The sequence below is a fragment of the Schistocerca americana genome, chromosome 2 (assembly GCF_021461395.2).
Source record: "Schistocerca americana isolate TAMUIC-IGC-003095 chromosome 2, iqSchAmer2.1, whole genome shotgun sequence".
NCBI lineage: Eukaryota > Metazoa > Arthropoda > Insecta > Orthoptera > Acrididae > Schistocerca > Schistocerca americana.
Genome location: NC_060120.1, coordinates 368,482,462 through 368,501,324, shown reverse-complemented (window position 1 = coordinate 368,501,324; position 18,863 = coordinate 368,482,462). Strand labels below are relative to the sequence as shown.

Genomic DNA, 18,863 nt, shown 5'->3' with positions numbered 1-18,863 from the left:
ACACCGTGTCAACAGTATGTGATCTATTTGAAAGCTTCTGGTGTCTCCAGGGCTCCTCCGCATACTCAACCTACTTCCGTAATTCTTCAGTCCAGTGGGTATAGTTATAACTACTGCAAACTTCTACAAGGAGTATTCTCCTTTCATACCATTCTCCCAGTCCAGAATCTCCTATGATTTTTTCTTTTAACCATTTCCTTACTATATTATTCCAGTCGCCATCGAATTAAATTTTGATTTCTCTTAATGTACTGAGTAAGTTCTTTTATCTTTTAATACTTTTTTTTCAATCTCTCCATCACCTGCAGTCGAAAGCTATAACCAAATTCGTTCTGACAACACTGACCGTAGACCTTTTCTACCGCTAGCTCCTTTCTTTCCTAGCGGTTCTAGGCGCGCAGTCCGGAACCGCGCGACTGCTACGGTCGCAGGTTCGAATCCTGCCTCGGGCATGGATGTGTGTGATGTCCTTAGGTTAGTTAGGTTTAAGTAGTTCTAAGTTCTAGGGGACTGATGACCACAGTAGTTAAGTCCCATAGTGCTCAGAGCCATTTTGAACCTTTCTTTCCATATTTTTGGAGGAGGTTACACGGCCAAAACAAGAAAAAATTGTCAAGTACACATGCGCCCTAAAATGCATACCTCAAGAGCTATGTGCACAAGTTCAGTAGAGGAGATAGTGTTTCACAGTAGCAAAGATGAGCAAGTGCTCTTAGCGCTTAAGGAATGCAATTTCATGTGTACTGGACTTTTTTTTCTTTCTTTAGCCAATAGTAAGTCCTCTCAAAACATGGAAAGGAAAGAGTTTGCAGTAGAAGAGGTCCACTGTCAGAGGTATTAGAACAATTTTCGTTCGTAACTGTCGACTCGGTCGTTTTCAGACCAAGGTCGCTTACCTCAAATTGATTCATTTACCCTTACCCATCATCTCTCACATACTGTAACATCACTACGGAATTACCCTGCACAAGACCCAGTCCTGTATTAGCCCTATTTGATTTGCTGTTGATAACGTTGTATTTACCCGACCACAAATCCGGTTCTTTCTGACACTGTACCTCACTGATTCCCATTGTAGCTAACTTCAATCATTTATTTCTCTTTTCACGTTCTTTAACTTGCTTACCTGATTGATAGATCAAGCATTCCACACTCCGACGTGTATAACGCGAGTTTTAATTTTTTCCGAGTATGCCCGCGCTAAGGTCGGAATGAGGGACTATTTTACCTCTGGAATACTTTATCCAGGAAGACATCATAATTAAACCAAGCAGCAGAGCTTCCTACCCTCGACAAACACTACGGTAGTATACGGGGTTTACAGAAATATGGCAACACCAAAAACATAGCACATTACCATGCCTAATAACGAGTAGGAAGATCTTTGGCACTCAAAACAGCTTCCAGCCGTCTCGGAATGGATATGTTTCTCAATGAAATCTTATGCCACTCTTGCTGCAAATTAGCGGCACATTAGGTAAAGATGACGGAGCTGCACAGTGACCATGCACGCATCTCGCAAAAGAAGACAACGAAGGCTGAATATTGAGATCTCGTGACTATGCTGGTCAGGGGAGATGCGACAATTCGCCCTCGTGCTCGCAAAACCAGTGCTGGACGATACGAGCTGTGTGAACATGGGACGTATTAGCTTTGAACACAGCACCACCATTGGGGAACAAACACTGTATCGTGGGATAGACCTGATCAGCCCAAATGGTCGCATAATTCTTGGCAGGAATGTGACCTCGCCGAGTAACCAAGAGGTCATGGAATACTACAGTATAGCTGCCCAGCCATCACCGAACCACCGCCATGTTTTACTCCTAGGACGTAAACTCGGCCAGAAGTTGGAAACGATGTGAAATAAGAGTCAGCCGAACAAATGACTTCCATACTTTGCTATATAGTTCAAGTTTTGAGTCTTTGGCACCACGTTTTCCTGTTAAGGTCATTTGCGTCACTGGTGAGTGGTTTGGAAATTCCAGCCTCCCTGAAATTCCCCGCTTACGCAGCTGCCTTCGTGTTGTTCTGTTGCTGACGGGTTCGTGAGTGCGACATTCAGTTCTGCAGTGGCTTTTCAATCTATCGTCCTCTTATGTTTCGTCACTGTCACTGCCTCGACCACTCAGCGCACAGTCTTCCACACTGTGACTTGGTAGGTGATGTTTTTGCCCTTTCCCTGTAGGTGGTATAAATCTTCCATATGGTGCCTCAAATACTTCGGCTACCTTGGTTACGTAAGCACACACCATACGAGCACAAACTATTTTCCCATGTTCGAAGTCACTTAGCTCCGACATAATGCATTCATTAATACGCAGAACATGACTGACCACTGTAACGTATTGAGGACGGGTGCCGTTTGTGGTCAAACACAACAGTGTGACCCGCAGGCTCGGCTACCATTTGCATTGCTGTTCAAGCAAACATTTCTCACGGTGTCTCCTTTTTTCTGTCCTACCCCTGTATTTTCTCCATGCTTTCAGGCTTTCGCGGTACCCACACAATAAGACCATGCTGGATAAAGTTGCAAGGCCATATCAGACATCAATCAAACCGTTTGCCGATGCAACTGCTAAAATAGCTACTGCCTCTTTTCAAAAACCACAGGTTAGTGTGGCCTCTCCGCGGATAACATCCTCTACTGGTCGACTCTGTCCATATCGATGATTGACGGATTGACGAGGCTCACAAGCCACTCCGTAGTTGGTTATTGGGGTGGGGGGAGTGATGCTAAGGTAGCAACAGTTGCAAACGTTGTAAGATACCAACAGTTTCAAAGACTGTGACCTAGTAACATACAGTATTTTGCTGTTTGTGATCAATGGGAACCTGCTTATATAGAGTTATGAAGTTCAAGTGAATTGGCCCTTTCCTGCGGTATTATTTCACACTTTTAGCAAGACTTCCCACTAAACTGCGTTTGCTAGATGCGTGTATTTTCTTGCGTTCGCACTGCTGGATAGCGAACTATACTGCAATCATTTTGGATGGCTTAGTTTGGTAGAAAATGTAGTCAGTGTTATGGGCCAGCAATGCGATCTCGTGAACACTCATTTCCTTAAATAGTTATCTTGGGATCTACATTTATAACCGTGAGCGTAAATTTAAAGATTTGTCACTGCATGGGAAGCGGACATGTGTACAATATAGGCCGATATTTACGATGCACGGAGTTCCAGCAAGCATACCAAGAAAAAACTAAATGAAATAGGCCCTATCCGTATTTCCCCGTCTATGAAAGCCGCAAGAGATAGATTTGAGCAGCAATTCAGTTGTTTCTTATTTCAGATTTCGCTCTCTGAGTGGCAATGTTTGTGAGTCTTAATTGCGAAGTGACAGTTTATGACTGATTTTTGAACTTCTGGAAATTCGCGACTGGAAAAAATCTCACTGCTCTTTCAAATCTATGCTTTCATGGTAGCGCCTTGTTGGCGTACTGGACATCTGCTGCAACGAAATCTCGTGGCGTATGCATATCTGAGAACGCGGTTCCGTACATGGTCGAGAAGTCTGATATGACTGTCGACTTTTTTTTTTTTCCCCTGCACCATAGCGGGGTACGCAGACATGGGTGGAGTTGCGTCCTGCAGTCGAGTACCGAGCGAGGTGGCGCAGTGGTAAAACTGCGGTCCGAATCAAGTATTCGTGCGGCGTGTGGTACTCAGCCGTATTTTGTAATGGTAAAACTAAAACCCGAATCCAGAAACGTTAGCTAATCTTGAGACCTCGAGTGTGTAGTTCTTCTGCTCAATAATAAACAAAAATTGACAGACTGTAACATTTTAGGATGTGAGCTAAGTTAAGTCGGCCCCTTACATCAGAAGCAGATGTGAGAATGTGGAAGTAGTAACGTTTCATTGATTGTCTTCCAGTACTGACAGCTCACGGGCGTGAGCGACTTTCACCGAACAGCTACCTAGGTATAAATTTAGACAGGGAAATAGTATGGATTCGTGAAAGTGCATTATAGAGACAGTCGTCTTCAAATGCGACGCATAGTTTTATTGAGGACTGTGAAATTAAATTAAGAAAGGAAGATTTGGGTTTAACGTTCGGTTATAATCAAGGTCATTACAGACGGAGCACAAGCTGGGAATGTTCCAAGGATGGGGAAGGAAATCCGGAATTCCTTCAAAGGACCGTCGCGCCATTCCCCTGTAGCGATTTAGGGAAACTACGGAAAATCTAAATCTGGGTGACTGGACACGGATTTGAGTAGTCGTCCTACCGGTGAAATCAAATTAAGGCTGTTGTAGTACTACGCAAGGAGTAGAAGAAAAATGACATATTAAATATTTAGTAAGCATTTTTGATAGTGCCTTATATTGCACAGCCCATTCAAAGATAAGTACAGTTACTATTATTAGTCACTGAATCATCAGCTCACGCGGATTACACGACACTTCGACAGGCAGGTATAGTGCCACAACTTCGAGGTCGGTGAGGGTGGCAGCAATGTGATACAGAGAAAAGTCGACACGAAGTGTTCCGAATGGTGTCGAGATTAGCGATCAATCCTTTGGGGCCAGCGGCCAACTGATCACACCCTTGCTGAAGCTAGCTTGTTGGGGTCTCATTACAGTATAATTCATGAGGTACTCAATTAATAATAAGATCGGTATTTACGCGGGCCTAGGTGCCACCCCACAAGGTCAGCACCGGCACTTGGGTAGAAGAGGTTGACGAACATTGCTGTAGAGATGACGGCTGTTCAGATCACTCTCCAGCCCTCTAGAGTTAGGTTTTCCGTGATTTCCGTACATCGCATTAAGGCAATGCTGGGACGGTTCCTTTGAAAGGGCATGGTCGATTTCCTTTGCCACTCTTCCCTAACGGTGGACATTTTCTTCATCTCCAGTAAGCTCGTCGTTGATGGGCCGTTAAACCATATCTTCCTTCTGTAATCAAGTACAGACAAACAGTGGTGGAGGCGATTACAACTATTTAAAGTGGCCAGTGGCCTGTAACACGTTTGTTCCAGACAATATAGCGGCTGTGGCGATTTCAGTGGTCCCGCTATACTGACCTAGATACGTAGCAGGTGTGCATCCAGCTACCTCGTGCAGCTTTCTCTTCAGATGGATTATTTCAAGTATAAAGTTTCCGTGGTGTAGTGGTCATCACATCCGCCTAACACGCGGAAGGTCCCCGGTTCGATCCCGGGCGGAAACATCTTTTTTTTGTCTTTCGTTATTAATTTAACAATGCGATATCTGGTTGCTTAATTGATGAAGAAAGACGGGGAGGGTACTAGAGACGGAACACAAACTTCAGTTCTAAAAGAAGGGGAAAGAAATCCAATGTATTCATTTCAAAATAACCACTAGGCATTCTCCAATTTTAGAAAATCCACGGGGACGTGAATGCTTACTGTGTAAATCGTATGTGGTACTTATACCTTCGGGAGTTAGGATAATGGTTTTAATAAATAGATGCACAAACAAAGCAGCGGCTGTTTGTAGTTTAAAGAAACCAAGTTTAAAACTGATCCACGTCACAAAGTTGGCCGGCCGGTGTGACCGAGCGGTTCTAGGCGCTTTAGTCTGGAACCGCGCTGATGGTATGGTCGCAGTTTCGAATCCTGCCTCGTGCATGGATGTGTGTGATGTCCTTAGGTTAGTCAGGTTTAAGTACTTCTAAGTTCTAGGGGACTGATAACCTCAGATGTTGAGTCCCATAGTGCTCAGAGACATTTGAACCATTTTTCACAAAGTTGAATCACGTCCATGATGGATAAAGTTACTTTAAGTAACACCTGCATTTCCCCGGCATCCTTCCCAACTATGTACGTAACAATAAATAATGTATTTCTAATACAGGAAAGCTACTGTTGTGTTGACAATCCAAACTGCCCGATTACACATTTAGCCCGATGCAACTTCCGATATCATCTTCTGTCTAAGTTCTATGAGTAAACACGGCTGAATATTATCTACTGAAACAGTTGCGATAGCAGTGAAAATATAAAGTGCGGCACGTGCTGATTATGTATCTGTTAAGAATGTTCGTCGTTTTCTATACACTCTTCGAAACAAAAGCAGTTTTTGTCTACTGTAAAACTTTCAGTCGTAAAAAATGACTAAAACTGATTTTTAGTTATATTCATTTAAAGATATATTCGCTTTGTTACGTAGTTCTCCCAACGGATGAAGATTGATGTGTTACTATAGATATCTATTGCAATGTTACGAGAAATATCCATTTTTACGTGAGTACGAAGTTATTATAGTTCGCTGCTAACAGGGTCCAAAATTGCGTACGAAATTCTGCTGCTCAAAAATGTTCAAATGTGTATGAATTCCTAGGTGACCAAAACTGCTGAGGTCATCGGTCCCTAGTCTTACGCAGTACTTGAACTAACTTATGCTAAGAACAACACATTCACCCATGCCCGAGGGAGGACTCAGACCTCCGGCGGGAGTGGCCGCGCAGTCCGTGACAAGGCGTCTCAAACCGTGCGGCCAGTCCGCGCGGATCGGCTGCTCTTACTACGATTCCTTGTTTACCTTAAATTCGCATTACTTCAAATTAAAATTTCTCCTGTAAAGGTACATCATACAGCAACGAAAGAAAAGAAGTAGGAAATCAGGATAGGAAAAATAATCAAATAATGCGAACAAACGTAGAAATGCTTCAAATCATAATTTCCAAAAATAGTAGTATATGCCAATAACGTATTGCCAGAGTACCTCATATGACAGTAGGGTTATTCTGTGTGAATTTTACCGGTGAGCCCCAAAGGCGTTAGGAGATATTCAATAAACGAAGGTTAAACCGGGCTTGTCAGTAGGGTTACCCATAGATCCACTGAATTTTTTAGGCTTCCATGTGGCTGATCCGTCTAGTACTGTAAAAAGGATTGAAAAATTAATAAGAAACATTCCTGCAGCCATCACATCACAGTAATGCGTCATAGCAGTGGATAGAAAAAAATATCGCATGTTACAAATGTTGGTCACCGCATCTATTGACATTCAGTTACAGTTCAGTATGAACAACTATTTAGTGTATCACTACGTTCTGGGAAGAAAATCGTTTTGGTGAAAAACACAACAAAGCCATGGTCTCACTGTCAGTGGAAAAGAATAGGTCCTGGTAAACAGAAGGAACAATACTGGCGAAACATGGATTCATTCATATGAAGTACATAAATAAGCATGGAGGCTGTAAATGAAGGTAAATGTAATGAAATTAAGATAAAGCAATCTAGTTGGCAACTGGAGTGACTGAAGGAAAGATTCGATCACAATTTCGTTTACTCAGGCCATCAGTGAGTATGGTTATACAGGTGGAAGCGTATTTAGCGACATCATTCGTAGGATGCACGATCACCACTCCTTCGATTCCCTTAGTCATATTAGCCCCCTAATACCTGAATAAAATTATAAATGAAAGAAAAAATTAAAAAATCACGTCGCTCTAGCAGTACACGAAAAGACACAAGAGATGGCAGCAGATGTGAGAAGCGTTGGTGTAGCTCCGTGTAGGATGTGCACCTGCATTTACTGGCGCTCAGTTTATTAGCGGCGCAGTGGCGTGATTCGAATTCGCGACACTCGGCGTTAAGGTGTTCGAGGGTTGTACCTATAGAACAACGCAATACTTTTTTTACTTGGATTAACTGAATCATGCCGCTACGACTTGGAACGAATACAAAAGCTTGCACATAGAAATAGCTCAAGGAATAAAAGCTGCATAGCAGTTGATAATATCATTGTTGACTGGCAGTACAACAGAGTTTAGCCTTCTGATAACAGCAAATTAGAAGGTATTTTGATTTCTCTGAAGACCAAAAGTTTAGAAGCGACAAAAGACATTAATCACTCTAAATTTTTTTTTGCTGTGATTCTTTATTCTACTGTGAAGAATTTCCGGTCTGGGAGAATGTATCTTCTGTTAGGTTTACCTGAGTGACGTCATCGCTCTTACATAGAAAGGTTTCTTGTCTGCAAATTAACATCGGCGTGGGGTACAGTGCATGGTGTGGGTCATATGTTCTCTAGCATGTGGGGGAGAAGAAAACGAACACACGATAACATTCCATAGCTTGATAAGCGTAATTTAACAGGAGATGCTTGGTTCGTTCTGAAAATGGGTTTTAGCCTAAAACAGAAGTGATCATATACACTGAGTTGGAAAAGCCGTGGGATACCTTCTAATATCATGTCAGACCTCTTGCCTGGCTTAGTGCAGCAGATTCACGTGGCATGGACTCTACGTCGTTGGAAGTCCCCTGTAGAAGTACTAAATCATGTTGCCTTTATAGTTGTCCATTATTGCGGAATGTTATTGGTGAACGAATTGACTTCTCGATTATGTCCCATAAATGTTCGATAGGATTCGTGTCGGGCGATCTCGGTGGTCAAATCATTAGCTCGAACTGTCCAGAATGTTTTTCAAACCAACTGCGAACAACTGTGGTCCAGTGACATGGCTTATCGTTGTTCGGGAACATGAAGTCCATGGATGGCGGCAGATAGTCTCCAAGTAGACGAACATAACCATGTTCAATCAATGATCGGTTCAGTAGGACCAAAGAACGCAGTCCATTCCATGTAAACATAATCCACAGCATTATGGAGCCACCAACTGCTTGCACAATGCGTCGTTGATAACTTGGGCACATGGCGTTCAAATGGTTCTGAGCACTATGGGACTTAACATCTGAGGTCATCAGTCCCCTAGAACTTAGAACTACTTAAACCTAACTAACCTAAGGACATCACACACATCCATGCCCGAGGCAGGATTCGAACCTGCGACCGTAGCGCCTATGACCGCTCGGCCACCCCGACCGGACACATGGCGTCGTGGGGTCTGCGTCACATTAGAACTCAACCATCTAATCCTACCGACTGAAATCGGAACTCATCTGAGCAGGCCACGGTTTTCCGGTCGTCTAGGATCCAACCGATGTTGTCACGACCCTAGGAGAGGCACTGTAATTGATGCCATGCTGTTAGCAAAGGCACTCGCTTCGAGTGGGCGTCTGTTGCCATGGCCCAATAACGCCAAATATCGCCGCACTGCCATAACGGTTACGTTCGTCTTACGTGCCCGACTGATTTCCGTGGTTATTTCATGCAGTGTTGCTTGCCTGTTAAGAGTGACAACTCGCAGTGCGTTGCCCGTGGTGAGAAGTAATGCCTGAAATTTGGTACTCTCAGCACTCTCTGGACACTGTGGATCTCGGAATACTGAATTCCTTTACGACTTCCGAAATGGATTTTCCCATGCGTCTAGTTCCAACTACCATTCTGCGTTCAAACTCGGTTAATTCTCGTCGTGCGCCCATAATCACTTCGGAAACCTTTTCACATCAGTCATCTGAGTGCAAATGACAGCTCTGCCAATTAACTGCCCTTTTACACCTTGTATACACGATACACCCGACATCTATATTGACTACTGGCCACTAAAATTGCTACACCAAGAAGAAATGCAGATGATAAACCGGTATTCATTGGACAAATATACTAGAACTGACATGTGATTACATTTTCACTCAATTTGGGTGCATAGATTCTGAGAAATAAGTACCCAGAACAACCACCTCTGGCCGTGATAACGGCCTTGATACGCCTGGGCATTGAGTCAAACAGAGCTTGGTTGGCGTGTACAGGTACAGCTGCCCATGCAGCTTCAACACGATACCACAGTTCATCAAGAGTAGTGATTGGCGTATTGTGACGAGCCAGTTGCTCGGCCACCATTCACCAGACGTTTTCAATTGGTGAGAGATCCGGAGAATGTGCTAGCCAGGGCAGCAGTTGAACATTTTCTGTATCCAGAAAGGCCCGTACAGGACCTGCAACATGCGGTCGTACATTATCCTGCTGAAATGTAGGGTTTCGCAGGGATCGAATGAAGGGTAGAGCCACGGGTCGTAACACATCTGAAATGTAACGTCCACTGTCCAAAGTGCCGTCAGTGCGAACAAGAGGTGACCGAGACGTGTAACCAATGGCACCTCATACCATCACGCCGGGTGACACGCCAGTATGGCGATGACGAATAGACGCTTCCCATGTGCGTTCACCGCGTTGTCGCCAAACACGGATGCGATCATCATGATGCTGTAAACAGAACCTGGATTCATCCGAAAAAATGACGTTTTGCCATTCGTGCACCCAGGCTCATCGTTGAGTACACCATCGCAGGCGCTCCTGTCTGTGATGCAGCGTCAAGGGTAACCGCAGCCATGGTCTCCGAGCTGATAGTCCATGCTGCTGCAAACGTCGTCGAACTGTTCGTGCAGATGGTTGTCGTCTTGCAAACGTCCGCTGCAAACGTCGTCGAACTGTTCGTGCAGATGGTTGTCGTCTTGCAAACGTCCCCATCTGCAAACGTCCGCTGCAAACGTCGTCGAACTGTTCGTGCAGATGGTTGTCGTCTTGCAAACGTCCCCATCTGTTGACTCAGGGATCGAGACGTGGCTGCACGATCCGTTACAGCCATGCGGATAAGATGCCTGTCATCTCGACTGCTAGCGATACGAGGCCGTTGGGATCCAGCACGGCGTTCCGTATTACCCTCCTGAAACCACCGATCCCATATTCTGCTAACAGTCATTGGATCTCCACCAACGCTAGCAGCAATGTCGCGATACGATAAACCGCAATGGTGATAGGCTACAATCCGACCTTTATCAAAGTCGGAAACGTGATGGTACGCCTTTCTCCTCCTTACACGAGGCATCACAACATTTCACCAGGCAACGCCGGTCAACTGCTGTTTGTGTATGAGAAATCGGTTGGAAACTTTCCTCATGTCAGCACGTTGTAGGTGTCGTCACCGGCGCCAACGTTGTGTGAATGCTCTGAGAAGCTAATCATTTGCATATCACAGCATCTTCTTCCTGTCGGTTAAATTTCGCGTCTGTAGCACGTCGTCTTCGTGGTGTAGCAATTTTAATGGCCAGTAGTGTATTTGCAATCGCTGTCCCATGACTTTTCTCATGCCATTGTAAGTCACAAAGAAACAGCTACTTGGTATCTTTCGTCATCACTGCGTCGTCTAAACAGTCATGGATACAGCGAGTGAAATAATGATCTTCAGTTTCTCGGCATCTGGCAGAAGTCGAAGTATTGACTATTCGGAAATTATCCCCGCTCCCATCTAATATAACAAATACGTGCCTGATTCGATACGAACAAACGGAAGAAATGTCGGAGTGTCTCATCTGAGCGGTAAACACATGAACGGCTGATCTTGATGACGTGTGAGGCCGTGCGTCCCTACTGGGCGAGGGTCCACGACGGGCTAGTGGAGCAGAGCACGGGGTGATGCGAGGTCGGACGCCAGACGCCGGCGCCACAGTCTGTTTTCCCAGAGATGCATTATGTGAGGCCGCAAACGGGCGCACTTAACCCAAAGGTTGGAACACGGTCCACTTAGTGGCGGAGCGATAATTTAGTGTAATTAAGGAGCGGTGGCGCTTTTTTCGGCTGCACAGGCGTCCGCCGCTGCTCCGACGGAAGTGGGAATTACTGGCAGCAGGGGCGCACGGGCAGCACACTGCCGGCCTTGTTCAGTGTTCACGCACACGTGTGTCGGGGACACCACCCTCCGGCTTTGTGAGCGCCTGCTCCGGACCTCGTGCCAACCTTTGCTTTCACGGAAGGAGGAAGAAGGCTGTTACGTACTATCCGACCTTAGCGAGTCGGAGCGGAGGTCGACGCATCGTGACTCCATCGTGCCACGCGTGTTAATGTTTTTTTTTTTTCAATATTCCTAAAGTTTATTCTGCGGCCTAAAGTGGAATGATCAGTTAAAACTACTATAGAGAAAGCAGATTCGAGGCTGAGATTCATTGCACGAGTCTTAGCTCTGTGGTGCATGATTTTCACTACGGTAGACAACTTTTAACGGTCACTTCTGTGGCGTCTTCAGGCGGTCATTGGCCTGCATATGCATACAGGGCGTAACACCGGTAGAATGTGCGCACTGAAGCTTCAGGACAGATTGAAAACGGCAAACATGGGACCATCAATAGCTGTCGACTGTAGTGGACGCTATGCGCCACAGGGTTACGGAATTGCATTAAATCTACAAAAGAAGTGGCTTACATAACACAACAGAGATAGAAAGAATTTATACAGATACCAGAACTACCCTCTGCCACACACCGCAGGGTGTCTTGCAGTGTGTAGATGCTGATGGTTCGTTAAATAAGGATAACGATCGATTCCTTGTACAGTCCAGGATTTATCTCTATTCGCTACAATGTTGGTGAGGCATTAAGTGTTTCCACTCAAATCTCGGGAAGACAACCGGTACGCAGGGTTTGTTATAATTAATATCGAAAACTTATACGAGTGAAGGTATAGAAGTAAAAACGTACCAGTAAACACAGGTCCGCAAACGAGCTATCTTGTTGTTGTTGTTGTTGTTGTTGCTGCTGCTGCTGCTGTTGTTGTTCTTCTTCTCTTAAGGTATCAGGGGGAAGTGCCTGTTACAGTACCCATCTTTGGCAGGGTTTTCCTCTGTCTCTTCTTTCTTGGCACTTATAATTTTCTGGCTTTTAAGGGAAGTCTCTCACTCTCCATTCTTTCTATGTGTTCGTTCCATTGTCTTGTACAATTTATCATTTAGGCTAAAAAAATTTAATTCTTCTCTAATATCTAATCCTTAATCTTTATTCTCTTGTACAGTCTTTAATTTCATTTATTTTGCCTAAATGTTGGTTTCTTGCTTTTTGCTTATCACTCAGGCCTCGCTTCCATAGAGCAGTATGGAAGTAGCAACAGTTCTTTTGGAAGTCAAGTAAATTTCCTTGTTTCGTTTTTAAGCTTTTTGTTAATTGTTCCACATACCCCGCTGAAAGTACTAAGCTTAATTTCTATATCTTTTCTGTAGCCATACGTCACCTAACATCCTAGGTAACTGAAGTGGTTTACTTACTCTAAAATCTTCTGATCTACACTTTTTGGTTGTAATGTGTTCTTTCCCGACGAAGACCACGGTTGTTTTTCTGTCGAGATTTCCTTGTGAAATTTCGCTCTTATTTGTTTCAGTAAGTAAATTCATTTCATAATGCCTTCTTTGTCTTCTAGGATCACTGCACCGTCAGCACATAGTAACTTATTTAAAAGAGTTCTTCTGTCTAGGTATATACGTTTTTGAAAATCTGATTCAATATATGCATTATTTCGTGTACGTAAATGTTGAACAAAGTTGGGAAGCTACAGCAGCCTTCTCTTACTTCTTTGTTAGGGGGTATCTCATTAGTCGTTTTCCCGTTGGTTTCCAGATTGATAGTCGTGCTCTGATATAAACTATCGGATAAAACTTGATGAGGTTCCAGACAAAAAGTGTAGTTCACCTATGGGGCCCCCTTCTTGGGAGAATGTGGGAGGCAACCACATCAGCCCTAAGTTAAGCCTGACATTTCTTCCACTTTCTTGTGTCGGGCTTCTTCTGTTTCTTTTTTCCGGACTCCCCGGCCAGTTCTTGTTTTTATCGACCCCAATGATATTAGGTTTTTTGGTCCGAGGGTCTCTTTCGTTTTCCTTTTCTATCTACAGCAGTCAGAGGTTGGCAAAGAATCTCTGAGATCCGCTTCGTTTTGAGAATAAAAACTCTGAGAAACGTCCACTGACATTTTATGAACGAATCAGGTGTTGAAGAGCACAAGGCAGCTTTGCCAACAAACGCTACTCGCGTACCCAAGAAAATATGAGTTGCCTGACCCCTTGGATAATGCGTATCATACCGTGGCTGTACGTTGTGTAGCTAACGGGAGAAAATGAAAAGCGAGTTTTCCAGCACCTTGAAATGACCAGAACATATCGGCTAAGAGAGAGTGGTTGCGCAGATGGATGGTAACTAACTCTACGGTAATACACACTACTCCTTTATACCCCAAAGAGCAGCCGAGCTGTTTTCGAGATAACTGCAATTTCTGTTTACGAGCCGCCACTCGCTTCAGTATAAAAGATTGCCCTACTCTGTACAAATAAATTTCAAATGTAAACTTGCGATTAAGTCGCCATTTAATTATGCTCAAGATTCATCCACGGTTCATGGGTGGGGAATGTGGTAGATGCATAAAGGGGTAGTGGCACATTTTTCTGCAGATGCCGACTCGACCACCAGCTGAAGACCATAAACGATTTGATTTCTTACCATCACCCAGTTGTTAGCAAACTAATCAAAGCAATGAATCGTGTTTGCCCACCAGCAAGGTCGACCATCAAATGGAACTACTATAAGACATTTCGCAACAAAAAGTCTGTCCTACTTCAGACATCTCTACGACTGACCTTACGCTCGACACCACGACGAGTTCTGGCGTCTTTACTCCAAGACTTGAAGGCTCTTAGAAACAGAATTCGCAAACGATGCCAACGTTTCCGGAATTTGTAGGACCTACGAGAAGTGAAACGCCTCTCGAGCGAACTAGATCAAGATTGTTGACAGTTTTCTCCAAGGACAGCGCGTTTATGTCAAAAAAAAAAAAAAAAAAAAAAAAAAAAAACAACGGACAACGCTCCAGCACAGCACAATTACAAGAAGGCTTACCCCAAGTGGTGGTCCCGTCGCCAATGCTTTTTTATATTTACGTGAATGACATACCTGTGCTCCCGCAGGTTGTTCTCGTGCATTTTGCAGACGACATCGCGTATTTAACAAATGGTCGACGCATCACCGCCGCCGTTTTGACGCCTCTAGAAGCAGCTGAGCATCACAGAACAATGGGCAACGGCACTTCGTATAATACTTACTGCAGAGAAGATGTATGGAGAAAGCTAGCAACACCTTTTTTGACAAGTGCGAGTGTACAGTAAATTGTAACATATAAAGTGAAATCTGAACCCAATTAGGCGGGGACGGAGATGCTTAGATTTGCAATACAGGTGTACTAACTACAACAATATTTCATACAGAAGTCAGTGACGGCTTGTAATCACACATTCGCAGTTATCTCGTAAACTCGTACTTATTGCAGCGTTTTCGCTTCTACTATCGTACATTTTCAACAGTGACAATTTTCGCCATTACATGTTGTACACCTTGTGTAATAGCAGGCCATGTGTCGTGTTCTTCCCGCATGGGTTCTGCTTGAATGAAAAAGGCACCCAAAGGTGTGTTAGAAAGGCCGATCTTGTGAAGTGGCTTACTGAGGTTGGATAAATCCCACTAAATCCAAACTTAGCGACAAAGGATAAAGTTACAATAGTGTACAGTTAATCACATCTAAATAGAAGATTAATCTAGACTCATTTTATCAAGATCCCGTACTCTCCTTGACTACAGGGATTCTCTCCGCCTCGAAGTGCCCGACCGCGTATGCAAGATCCCAGTAACAAAACTTGCAATGTGACACTCGTGGAAACATATTTCAGAAAATCATTATTTGTGTAATACTGAACACGGATCTAAATTCGAAGGATGAATCGGATGACTATTATTACAGAATATCAATTAGATCGAACTCCAATCGCCAGCCAAAAATTCGTAACACAGCTGATTGGCAGAAAAAAGCACTCCAAATAAATAACGCTGCATACTCACTGCTAAGCTAATTAACCTATGTCCTATTAAGAAGGTACGAAAGGATATATGAAACTATTTTGACCCAAGTAACTGTAGGACAACACAAGCATCTCCGAAAGTCGTAATCGAAAGTATTAACTGAGACAACACATACTTTTTTAAAAAAACTGAATTGCCCAGTATTGATGTCCACAATAACATTTATCGTCGTGGGACATCAATAATATTTATATCTGTTTTTATTATTCATATACTTCTCCTAGTACCAACGGAATATTCCAAAAAAATCATATCTTTTTCTATTTATAAACTAAATATAGTGTTCGTTATTGTGACAGACCTCCATGGTTAATGTAGGAAATAAATCTGTACCCAACGAACAGTGAGGTACGCATTGTCTTGTAAAAGTTTTATTACAGGAGCACCACGTGGGATGCGGCCAAGTGTAGTTTGACTCCATTTGGCAAACTGCGGCGGCGGTTGCTGTTAGCTGCTGGATGCCGGAAAGTGTCTTAAGACACCGAGGAATCTTATTTTAACGCAGACCGTCTTTTAATTGGTTTTCTGCGATATTCAGTCTGTTCATATCTACTGCTCATCTTTCGTCTTTAAATACGTACTAAACATATGATTACAAAATCTATTTCTCATATTCTAATAGTTGCGTAACCTATTTCTATAATCTGTGGTAGATATCCTAGTAAACTCTCTGATTTTTTAGTAAGATTTTGGCGTACATTTCCGTACTCACCTAATCAGTCTGGCAACTCTTCATTTCGTGCCCAACCTGTCCTCTTAATCTTTAACAATTTTATGTAGCACCGCATTTAAAATACTTCTTGTTTCTTCTTCTCTGGCTTTCTCGCAGTTACGTTTCTGTTCATAAATTCTGTACTCCAGGCGTACAATCGGGGACTACTTACCCCATTCCATGTCAGTGTTGGATGCCATTATGGCTTTTTGTTAAAGAATGATTTCTTATTCTGCGCCAGTTTTGCCTGAGGTATGCTATATGATCGTACTTCGTATTTAGAAGGTTTTTTCATCTCTTCTACTACTGCGTTTTGCCTAACTTTCATATTAAAAGTGTCATTATTGTCTTTTCGTCTATTCTCTATTCTTCATCACGTCTGTCTTAGTCGCTGTGGCCGAACGGTTCTAGGCGCTTCAGTCCGGAACCGCGATGCTGCTACGCTCGCAGGTTCGAATCCTGCCTCGGGCATGGATGTGTGTCACGTCCATAGGTTAGTTGGGTTTAAGTAGTTCTAAGTGTAGGGGACTGATGACCTCAGATGTTAACTCCCATAGTGCTCAGAGCCTACTGAACCATTTTCTGTCTTAGTTTTGCTTCAATGAAGCATGATATGGTAAGGTGAGATGCCGGTCTTAACGTGGTTTATTAAATAAAAACGAAAAAAATTTAAAAGTAAAAACTTTTAACGCCTAAAACGAAGCTTAATTGTGATAGGAAAACTGCTATCTGGCCATTAAAAGTTTTTGCTTTTAAGATTTTTTGTTTAATAAATCAGTTTTTCTTGTTTGTAATGTGCATGTCCATGTTACTCAAAAATTATTATTTTCTGTCATCGGTATTTTGACTGGTTGGATGCGGTTCGCCTCAACTTCATCTCCTGTGCCTATCTCTTCACCTTACTTATACCTACGTCCACGGTTATTTCTTAGGCATGTTCCAATCTCTTCAACTGAATTAAAACCGCAACAGACGTGTCAAAATGACAAGTTTCGTGATATTAATCATCTTCACGTGACAAACTGTTGACCAATCAGTATACAATGTCCTTAAATTCTTCGTAAGGGAAAATAACGGAAGTTCCCTATCTTCCTGCACAAAACTGGCCTCATATACTGTCCAACATTCAAAATAACCAGAGGAACAAGAGCAGGATGTAACCCGGAGATATGACTTCAAGACGTACCGTGTAGCCGGCCGCGGTGGTCTAGCGGTTCTAGGCGCTCAGTCCGGAGCCGCGCGACTGCTACGGTCGCAGGTTCGAATCCTGCCTCGGGCATGGATGTGTGTGATGTTCTTAGGTTAGTTAGGTTTAAGTAGTTCTAAGTTCTAGGGGACTGATGACCATAGATGTTAAGTCCCATAGTGCTCAGAGCCATTTCGTACCGTGTATGTCCGGGTTGTGTCCTGTGCTTGTTCGTCTGGTTATTTTAAAGATGACGATTGCGTACTTTATGTCGCCAGTTATGTGCAGGAAGCTAGGGGACTTCTTCTATTTTCCCTTACGTAGATTTTAATGACATTATGTATTGAGAGGTCAACAGCTTGTCACGTGAGGATGTGACAATAATGTCATGAAACTAATCGTGATTAATAAGCCATATTCAGGAAGCTGTTGTGGATTTCAGGAGTTGAAATGTACTATCACAGCTATGGCTGCCCATCATACCAAGTGATTTGTTCAAATGTCTCTCTTCCCATACTGTTTTTGCTATCTGTGGCTCCACCTGATACCATGGAAGTTATTTACTGATGTCTTAACACGTACCCTATCTTCCTGTCCCTTACTCTACTCACTGTTTTTCACGTATTCCTTAGCTGCCGATTCTGCGGAGGTCCACATTTCGTAACTTGTTAGTTCATTTAACTTCCTTCTGTGATGCATCCCAAACATTTCGCTTCTTATCTTTTCCGTTTCTCCCACAGTTCATGATTCACTTCAATACCATGCTGTTTTCCACGCGTGCATTCTCAGAGCTTTCTTCCTCAAATTAAGGTATATGTTTGATACTAGTAGACTTCTATTAGCGAGGAATGCCGTGTTTGCTTTTCCTAGTCCTCTTCTTATATCCTCTTTACTCCATCTGTAATGCGTCATTTTTCTTCCAAGGTAGCAGAAGCCCTTCGTCTACCACGTGTATCCCAATTTATATTCAAAATATCTTCTAGGTCTTCCTTTTTTTCACCTAGAAGGGCTCAACTTCAGTGTACGTTTTCCTTACACTGTAATACTTTTTCCAAAAGTTGATCACCTATTCCACTACTCTTTTCGCTCGTGCCTTCTACACCAGTGTGATGTTATCACTTATCAAAATCAGATTTTTGTTTTTCTGTTACATCCTTTTTCATAATGGTTAAATAAGTTTTCAATTCCCATACTTCTCGTCGATTTTAGTAACATCGATTGCTGCTTACATTTGAATTCTAGTCAATAAGTGGTATGTCAGGTTCCGCGTTACCAGATCTCCCGTTTCTTTCCTGCCAATTTCCTTCTCTCATCTATCGTGCTTGGGGTGAGGCCTCCCTCGTACAAACACTCGATCTGTTCACGCCATCTACCTGCTCTTATTTCTACTCTTAACAAAGGTTTCCCATCAGTACTTCGTAG

The 18,863-nt window shown here is 43.3% G+C and overlaps 1 non-coding gene across 1 annotated transcript; it reads left to right on the top strand.

The window, feature by feature from the left end:
• The first annotated feature begins 5,105 nt into the window (after positions 1–5,105).
• On the top strand, positions 5,106–5,178 carry Trnav-aac. Its single transcript has one exon. It is a non-coding gene; the product is annotated as a tRNA-Val (tRNA).
• Positions 5,179–18,863: the final 13,685 nt, after the last annotated feature.